This window comes from Poecilia formosa, unplaced genomic scaffold (assembly GCF_000485575.1).
Source record: "Poecilia formosa unplaced genomic scaffold, Poecilia_formosa-5.1.2 Scaffold641, whole genome shotgun sequence".
NCBI lineage: Eukaryota > Metazoa > Chordata > Actinopteri > Cyprinodontiformes > Poeciliidae > Poecilia > Poecilia formosa.
The window spans coordinates 125,627-136,182 of record NW_006800580.1 but is presented as its reverse complement, the minus strand read 5'-3'; positions in this window follow the sequence as shown (position 1 = coordinate 136,182).

Here is a 10,556-nt window from a genome sequence, read left to right as displayed (position 1 = left end):
CTGCCATCGATACAGTTGCAGCCAAGCATGATTTAATGTTACACAATACAGTTTTACCAAGTTGCTCAAACTCTAAACTGGCATTGTTGTGCATATAAGGTGTAAAGTTTACCTTCGACCAAACGCCCCCCAAAGGCATCCCAGCGCCCCCCTTTTATAAAAATGTCCGCCAGCGCCCCCTGCCATCCTCTGAACGCCCCCTGGGGGGCGGTACCGCCCACGTTGAGAACCGCTACTCTACGCAGTGGTTCCCAACGCTGGTCATTTGAGGGACCACTCTCCTGCATGTTTTGATGTGTCTCTATATTCTGGCAGAGCTGATTCAAATAATTGCATGACTACCTCGGCGGTCATCAAGCTTATTAATCACCCATTCATTTAAGTAAGGTGTGCAGCAGCAGGGAGACCCCTGCTGCTGCACACCACTGTCCTGCAGCCAAGCATGCAGGACAGTGGTTCCTGAGGACCAGGGTTGAGAACTGCTGCTCTAAAAGAACATTTTTCTAGGCTACCACAAAAGTTTTGAACAATTCGAAACAGTCAGTAGCCAAAACTTCACAACTCTAAAATGATATACGTATGGCATTGTTAAGGAATGAGTGCAAGTGGGACCCACTGATGGCATAACCAAACTTATGCCTGGTCTCTCTGGCCTGCTGCAGATTCAGTCAGCTCAGGATGCTTCATGAAATACATATACAGTGTGTTTTCTTTGACATAGAATTCCATGACGTTGTAAGATTTGCTAAAATTGGACCGGGTTCATGTGTCTCATCAGTTGTCTGCACAAGCTGGCAAAACTGGTGAAATGGCAACCTGACAAAATGTGTGACCTACCAGGTATGTTGATAGCTACTAAGTATGTCTAACTGGATATTTAACTTTTGGTGTAGAGTGATGATTTCCTTGCCAAAACATACATATGTAATATCATTATTTTAATCTATGTTGAGCAGCACCACAGGCATTTTTTGGTATTTCTTTGCGTTTTCTTTACGTCCCATGAGGAGATAGGAAAGAGGTTTGTATGTACATTTTTTTGTTCTAAGGATTTATGTCTTTTTCCCAGAAAATTTTAATAAGATGTGAGTTTAGTTGCTGAAATAAGAGGATTAGTTGTTGTCACTCTTTGAGTTTTGCAGCTAATTTGCAACTGTGGTGGAGAGTCAATATTTACAGACTGATTTATTCTTTTCCCTACTTCTTTGTTCTTTGTTCAACTGTCACAAGTTGATGTCTTTGTCAGATGTTCCTGAATAGAGGTGAGACCTGCCTGTACCTCCCAGTTTGGTAGGAGGTAATAAAGCTCATTGGAGATATAATTATAGAAACATAAAGGTGCAGCAGCAATAATTGATACAGACTATTTTTTTTATCGGGGTATTATCCAACCATCTCTGCTGAATATAGCTGTGCTTTTTATAGTTCTCAATAGTGACAGCATACACAGATGTATTTACACTACATGGAAAGTCCATTCCATCACCTTTCCTATAAATTATTACCTCTTTCTGGAGAGCTGCATATTTCTTTAACAATGTTTTAAAATTCATAGGCTTTTACTGAAACACAGGAATTATAGCTTGGTGATGGATTCCTTCTTTATATATTGTGACTTCCTATGGGCAAAGACTGTAAACATTTTTGCAGTGCATTTGAGCTGTCAGCTCCTAACCTTTTTTCACTCATCTCTTCCAACAATTTTTCTTATACTGCAGCTCTAAAAATATCCCAGAGCCATCAGATTTCCAACCCGGACAACCTCCTTTCCCATCTCCCGCCCCTTTGAAAGACCTGCTAGTGTAGGTTTGTAACACATGTCATTAGATAGATCTCAGGAAGAGAGAAAACCTGCACCAGGCAGTGTGTGCATGCGTGTGAGTGAGTGAAACTAGGATTGGTGTTTTGGATTGAGATATCAGATCATCAAAAAGGACTTTAGAGGAAAATGTCAGAGAAAAGAAGCTCAATTTGTCCATAGATGGGTTACTGCGGGGCAGCATTAGACTGGAAATGTGGCTGGACAGCTTTGGAGCCTTCAAGGAGAGGGATGCTCCCATCAAATGGAACATTGCGGATGATTATTACATGACCAAAAGCATGAAGCTGGAGATGCTTGAAGTAAAAAGGGAATGGGGGAGGGTCAGAGGGCTGGGGTTATAAGAGGGAGGAATCACAGAAAAGGACTTGGGAGATTGGGAGTAGGCCAATTTAACACATGAGAAGGCACACTTAACACAGGAATCAAACTAAAACGGTTCGATTCTCACAACAGAGCTTACATTCCTAGTACTTACTTCCTGTCAAAGTCAGTTGTCTTTCAGGTCTGTGTGCTCCATATCAAACATGTACCAGGTTACAATTGTTGCCCTCAGAGTAAATAAGACAACCTTCTTGTTCTTGGCAACAAGCTGAAACATTAATGACTTCTTTCACTAAATCACCATGTTTTATCAAATTCATCTTTTATTGTGAAAACATCGAACATCCTCCAAGAACCTACACATTACATCTACATTAAAACTTTTAATCTGGTATTTTGGTATTAGAATTATTTTTCAAATTAGCTTTATTAGCCAATGTGTGCACAAAAAAAATCTTTGGTCTTGAAACACTCACAGCAAAAAGCTTTTGCTGTGAGCAAAAACACTCACATTTTAATTTATATTTATAAATGTATACATTTTAGGTGAAGGATAAAAAGAACAGTATATACATATATTTTAAAGTGTTTTTTTAAATAAATAGAAAAAAAAGGCAGTGTAATAGTGGATAAAGGCTTATCTTGTTTTACAGCAGAGTAACTGACCACTCAGGCTGTAAGGTGTTCCTTGTGTTTATCAGAGATGTGGTGGCTGGTTTTTGCAACAAAAAAAATACCCTGTAGTCAGTGGCAGTTTCTAATGTAGGTGACGTGTTGTGTTGACTGACGCAACTCTGCAATATTGCATGGACATCGGGGGCAGTTCTTCTGGATTAGCAGACTGGTGTGGTGGTTCCCCTGTTCACAAAGGGGGACTGAAGGGTGTGCTCCAATTACAGGGGGGTCACACTCTTAAGCCTCCCTGGCAAGGTCTATCGATGGGTCCTGGAGAGGAGGGTCCGTGGGATAGTTGAACCTCGGATTCAGGAAGAGCAGTGTGGTTTTCGTCCTGGTCATGGAACATTGGACCAGCTTTACACCCTCAGCAGGGTCCTGGAGGGTGAATGGGAGTTCGCCCAACCAGTCTACATGTGTTTTGTGAACTTGGAGAAGGTGTTCGACCGTGTCCCTCGGGGAACCCTGTGGGGGGTTCTCCGGGAGTATGGGGTACCGGGCCTATACCAGGGTCATACAGGGGCCTGTCAGGTCCCTGTATGACCGATGTCAGAGTCTGGTTCGCATTGCTGGCAGTAAGTCGGGCTCGTTTCCGGTGAGAGTTGGACTACGCCAGGGCTGCCCTTTGTCACTGATTCTGTTCATTATTTTCATGGACAGAATTTCTAGACGCAGTCAAGATGTTGAGGGGATCCATTTTGGTGGCCTTAGGATCGCATCTCTGCTTTTTGCAAAACTAGAATGACTGTGGCAGTTACTATGCTGCTGAGAAAAGTTAGAAAATCAGGTTTTCAAAAAAATAGAGAGGGAGAGCGAGAGAAAGGCAAGAGTGTTAATTTATAACCCAGTTTTTCTCCATGAGAGTTGAGTAGACTGTGTGAGATTATCAACCATTTAGCATAATTAGCTTTGCTACAGACTACTGTTTGCCTTCATTTCACTAGCATTTAATGAATTAAGGAAAAAAATTACCAACATATTCATATATTGAACTTGTCCCTTGTACCTTTTACCACTTAACAGGCGAGTCAGTCAGTCAGCAGCTCTAACCCACGTCCCTCCTGATCTGTTCTCTCCTAAGTGAAATTAAAGCTGCAGTATGTAACTTTTATTAAAAAAAAGTTTTTCCACATATTTGTTAAAACTGTCATTATGTTATGACAGTATGGCATGAGAGGTAATTTGTGAAAAATCTATTTCCTCTGCTTTCTCCCAGTGCTCTCTAGAAACAACAATCAGTGCCAGGAGAGTTTTAGTGCTGTCAATCACAATCTCATGTGGCTCATCCTTCCTTCCCCTTGCTCTGTGCTATGCTGCTGCTAGCATAGCCTGTTGTGAATGCTTAGTCTAAGTAGGTATAGCTACCAGTGATGGCAGATACCGTATTTTCCGGACTATAAGCCGCTACTTTTTTCTTAAGCTTCGAACCATGCGGCTTATAGTCCGGTGCGGCTTATATGTGGATTTTTCTTCAATCACCAGGGGGCTCTTTAGCAGGAAGTGAATCATTGGAAGTCAAAATTGGAAATAAAAGAAGAAATTGCCCACTAAAATGGAATTAGGTTTAATAGGGAATTGAAATTTGAGAATGTTGTTGATCAGTTAAATAGCACTGAGGGGAAAAACAAGATTTTTCGTTTTTTAAATAATACTGGGATCATTATGAAAATTTGAGGTATAGATATTAGGATCCAACAGAAGGCAGTAGCGCAACAATAATGGAAATAATGGATGCAAGCTGCGTTGAAATCTAAAGAAGCAGCAGCAGAAGAAGAAAGCGCCCATTTTCATTTAGCACATGCTAGTAGCAGACAGTTAGGAGATTTTTCTCTTCAAACTCATATGCCCTCTTAATCAGTTCAGTTAAATCTAAACTTGGCACTTTTTTCTTTTTCAACCATAATAAATGTGATACTCAATTGACCTGTTATGACTCAAATTTTGGATGTCCCCCCCCTCTGCTGCTGCATCGTTGTGGAAAACCTGGAGCGGAAGAGACATCTGCAGCTTATTGTCCGGTGCGGCTTATAGTCTGGAAAATATGGTAAATGATTTTGTTGTAACAATAAGTTGTTTTGAGAAGTCTGGATTGCTTCATGCATATTTTGCATGTTGCCTATGACTGTTGCTCATGGGGAGACATTTCACTAACTTAAAACTAATAGAAAAAAAGATAGCAACTTACTTGCATACTGTATGCATATTGTATTTTACTCTTGCATGTAAAATTCATGAGCAGTAAATATTGTACTAGTTATCAGTATTGGACCAAAGAAAGCAAGGCAGATGCAAGCCCTTTGAAATTGTGACGCTTTTGATGGGTCAGATAGACTCAAGAAATTGTAAAAGCAGCCGCGTGAGGGGGGGCCCAATTTAATTTTTTGTCAGGAGGTCCAAGATTCCTGGCAGCACCCCTGACTGTCAGTGAACACTTTGACAAGGGCAGTCTCAGTACTGTGGCAACCACGGAAATCAGACTCAACAAACTCATATGAAAGGCTGAGTCAGTTGTGGGGATCAAGCTATCAGGCATAATTCCTCTCATCCCCTCTACAGTATGGAGCAGACATAGGCAACAATTACTGCAGCCCAGATGTATTAAGGAACTGTCATTAAGTGGAGTTTTGTGGTGGTCAGGATGGACACGGCAGGACCCAGGTTACAGTGAAAATGTGATTTAATGATGAAAGCAAGGTGTACGGAAGTCCAGGCAGCACAGGTGCACAATAAGGCAAGAAGCTCAGACACTGGTAGCAAATGGAAAGACAAAGATCAGACAAGGAGCAGGAGACACAGGTGGGATTACATACACGCAGGGTAATCATCAGGCCGTGCAGAGGCCACAAAAGGGGCAGGTGCTCAAAAAAAAAAAAAGGGCACATCTAACCGCATTCCAGGACAGAATATGAACAAAGCCTATCAGCTTTCAGTTTAATAAACAATGATAAATTACAAAATTGTGACATATACAATCAAAGCATACAACTATGCATATGTAAGATATTTTATTAGTAATTTCTTTCTGCAGGTCTATTATGTTATAGGAAAGTATTAGAATATTCAAACCCGCAATTTAGCAAGATATGTAAATCAGAGCTAGACCACCAGACATATTTTGTCTTTACAGAATTACACTATTAAAAATATAAACAAGCTGCAGTGGAGATGAAGATGGTCCATTCAGGAAAGCAGAGCTGCATCAGACTTTAACATGGAACTGCAGAAAAAAGAAAAAAAAAACAAAAGCAAAAATGTAATTGTTAATGCATGTCACCATGATAAAAGCCTACTGAGCTTTGCTTAAAAAACCTTTTTTAAAAAAGCAAAATCACACCTTTTTGTCTCGAAGTGAAAAAATTATTTGCAAAACAAACTTATTTGTGCATGTCAGAAATCTTTTCTTGCTATTCTAAGTTTTTGTTTGTGACTCAAAGTTTTGCTTGTGATTCTCACATGACGTCGTGGGCAGGGCCTAAAATCACAACAAAAGATTTCTGATGTGTGCAAATAAAAGTTTATGTTTGGCAAATAACTTTTTTAGTTCACGAGACAAAATTAGTTATTTAATTAAAAAAAGTTTCTTTAAACAAAACTTTTAGTTTTAAAAAAGTAATCATTACAATTCCAAAAGTTTTGATTACAATTTTGTTTTACTTAACTGAGGTTAGTTTATTTTTTCATTGAATAATTGGGGGGGTATAACTTCATACTCTGTGAACCAGACCCTAAACTTACTTAAAGTCTGGATTGAGTTTTTCCCCTTCATTAATGAGACACTTTTATTACATACATTATATCTATCAAGGTAATTCAGGGTGAGTTATTTTAATTCTAAATGAATATCCTTGTTGGTCTTTTATTTAAGTGCTATTCTCCTTCAAGATACATTTACCTAATGCCACAATAAATGCAATGTACATTATGCAGCAAAGGAAATTAGAAGATCGGACATATATCTATTATGGAGATGATCGGTTTTGGACGGGCGATGTGCCCCTATTGCATAATCAATACTTAAGAATGACTGCTATCATTAACGATACAGGGAAGAAGCTTTTCAGTTATCTAGCTTTGCTAGCAAAGTTGTTAGCTAGCAGCTAGCTAATAGCACAACAACAACATCCTAATGTCTGTATAATAAAAATACTGAATCGATAGATAAGAACAGTTTTTCCTCACCTGGTTGTCTCCTCCCACTCAGTAGTTCTTCAGAGTAAGCCAGACGCAGAGGCCTGTCAGTGTCTGTTGTATTTCATTACCTCTCTGCTTAAACCGCTACTCCGTGCTGAAGCAGAAACGATACTTTAATGTTTCCCGTCATCTGACAAGTAGCAAGTCTACTCCACTGTATTCACCAAACACGTTTTGTTTTAATTCACCAAAAACTGCTCTGTAATCTGGAATGTTTGCTATGTTGAGCTCCAGTTAGCCGCCTTATCTCTCTGCGCGAGAGGCAACTGCGTCATGCGTCACGGGCAAAAGGTCAAAGGTAACAAGGTGACCGGAATGCTTATTATGTTGTACATAAAAACCCAACAAAAACAAATAATTTTAGTACATGTTATTATGTGTCAGAAGAGGGCTTAGGAAATAATAAAAATAAAAAAAAAATTGACCAAAAGGGCCCTTTGGGGCAAGAAGCAAAATGGGCAGGTGCTCAACCCCCCTCCCCCATGCCTGGTAATCAGGGAACATGAGACACAGTTGGGAGCATTCAGGGGCAGACAGACAACACAGGAAGTAAACTGACACAGAAAACCAAGTCCTCACAGGAACATTACAGCAAATCTTTTCTGCCTGAGGCTCAGACCTTTTTAATGCACATGTATCAGAGTTGTGCGTTTTCAATGATTTTTAGTAATATACTCAGTGATATGTGTGTCTTTCAGACTATCACTGCTCATTATGTTTTGTTGTATGTTTTTATTAATAGCATTATTTATTTATTAAAATTTTTGTTATGTGGTGTGCTAGAAAGAACAAATTTCCCCTTTTGGGGATTATTAAAGTAGCATTATCTTATGTGTTTCTGAAAGCAGTTCTTGTGATGTCCTGCTTGTAGTTTTCTTCACTATCTTGCAGCAGTGACTACAGCTGGGAGGCTCCTGCTCCACTCCTCTCACTCCACCCATTTTAATTTTCCTGTCATATATTTGCTTTATTTCTTCAAAACCAGATTATTAAATGCTTAACTAGTGTCAACATTTTATTTTTTGGTCAAAAGCACACAAGACATTGTGGGAGCTAATGTCTCTTAGCTAAGAGTGGTGAGCTAATTGGCATATTTTAAAGGCACAGTGCACTTTGGTAGTGATTGTTGTGTTTGCCCCATTAGTGATAGAGCATGCAACACTATTGGCCTCATCAGTCTGTTAAAACTTTGGCAGTGTGCTTTAGGCCTTTTGGAAACACTATTGGGTAAAGTCCTTTGAAATCCATTTACTTGCAACAGAATTTCAAAGCTAAACGCTTTGCATGCAGGTGTCCATAGCATAATAACAATAATATCAACTGATTTTCTTCCATCTGCTCCCTGCATCAGATTGCAGAAAGTAAATTAGAATTACATAGAGGGTTGCATCTGCTGCCCAAAAAGCTGAACAAACTCCCTTCTAACAAAAGACATGAGCACCTTCTTCAGCCTTCCTGCACTTGAAGAGGAGGATGCAAATGAGCAGGCTGTATCCAGTAAACAANAACGACTGGAAAGTTGTGTAGGACTAGTTCAGTACTCAACTGGTACAACTCTTACAAAAAGAACAGAGATTATTGTTTCAATAGAAAACTTCTCAGTGAAGTGGACCGAAGTCACATGTGGGGTACCTTAAGGCTGCTCAACAGCAGATGGCATGGGGAACTCTGGGGGCGGAGACAGACGCTGCCTCAGTGCGGGGACTGGAGGCAGATGCAGGCGAAGCCCAGGGGCCGGGACCTCCGGCGGCTCAGGGCAGCGGTGACGGCTTAGCCCAGGGGCCGGGACCTCCGGCGGCTCAGGACAGCGGTGATGGCTTAGCTCCACTCCAGGCAAGGGGATCGCCAGCCGCGATCCCCACAGCAGAGCTCCGCCACAGAACTCCTCCAGCGGAACTTCTCCGAACCACCGCCAAGCGCTCCACCGTCTAGTCCGCATCATGCCTCTCTCACCTTCTGTTTGGTCGGATCCTACTGTCAACAAAGGTGGTTGAGGTGAGGATGAGGACGCAGGTAGACCCAGGTTGTGATGAAGATGAATATTTAATGATGAAAGTAAAGGCACAGAACAACGGAGAACAGCACGGAGAAACAGGCATCACACGATCTGACAAGAGACAGAGACAACAGGTGGACTTAAATACACGAGGGTAATCAGGAAACTAGACACAGCTGGGATCAATCAACAGGGAGGACAGGACAGAGAGTCACAGGGAAACAGGACTAAATACAGAAAATCTCAAAATAACTACACAGAAAACACAAATCACAACAAACGTACTAAAATTATTTGTTTTTGTTGGGTTTTTATGTACAACCAGTGGTGAGAAGTAACGAAGTACAAGTACTTCGTTACTGTACTTAAGTACAATCTTCGTGTATCTGTACTTATCTTAAGTAGATTTAATAATGGATACTTTCTACTTTTACTCCACTACATTTTACAGTAAGTATCTGTACTTTCTACTTCACTACATTTCTACAAAACTGTCGCGTTACTCGTTACATCCAAGTCGCATTGCTGTTTTTTCCGTTAAAATGTGAAGTTCAGGGACTTAAGGTGGCGCCGTAAAATCCGAGCAATAATGTGACTTAATGTCTGTTGTCACCCATCGCCTCCACCTTTACTCGCACGTGGAGCTCCAGATATGCGCAGTGGTTTCCTTTGAGCGGGAGAAGAAGATGCCTGTCTAATCGTCAGTCATATAATAGTGCTGCATAAATCATAAGATATGGTGACATGTAAAATCAGCAGCGCTTCGCTTTCACAGACGGTGGGGACTTTGTCCAACTTTTAGCGTCACTTGGAAGGAAAGCTTAAATAAAGGTAAGCTCTGTGGATGTGATGCTAGCAAAGCTAGCTGTACTGAGACACATATGTTGCATCTGGATGAAACAAAGTTTCACTCATGCGCTGAATTATTGTGTGGAGGTGTTGACTGAGGTGTCGCATATATGGGACAACGCTGTGACCAAAGTCTGCATTGATATGACATTCAGGAATGATCCAATTCTTCTGGACGGATCTTTACTGATTAAATTTATTTCTGCTCTAAGTATTTAATATCTAGGTGTTTTATGTGTATGTGGATCTTTCAGATCAATTTGAGAAGCAATTTTGATAAGTAACACTTAATTTTTTTGTGTCACGTAGCGCAGGGTGGTGGTCTTGACTTGGTCTTGGTAGGTGGTCTTGACTACAACTCTGCTAAGTGGCTCCTCGGTTGCATGTCCTCCCCCACCCACCTTCTTTCCATTCCCTTTCTGTTGGATTTCTTTCAAAATAAATGCCAATAGTGGCAAAAAAAGTGAAGTTCATGCTATGTTAGGACAGAAGATAAGATGTTTCCATCCCTGAAATTATGATGCATAGAATCACATATCTAAGTCTAATCTATGTTACAGAGAGTAAACATAATAAAAACATGCTTTATCTGTGGCATTGTTCATTAAAATGGCACATTTCTAATNCAGACGCAGAGGCCTGTCAGTGTCTGTTGTATTTCATTACCTCTCTGCTTAAACCGCTACTCCGTGCTGAAGCAGA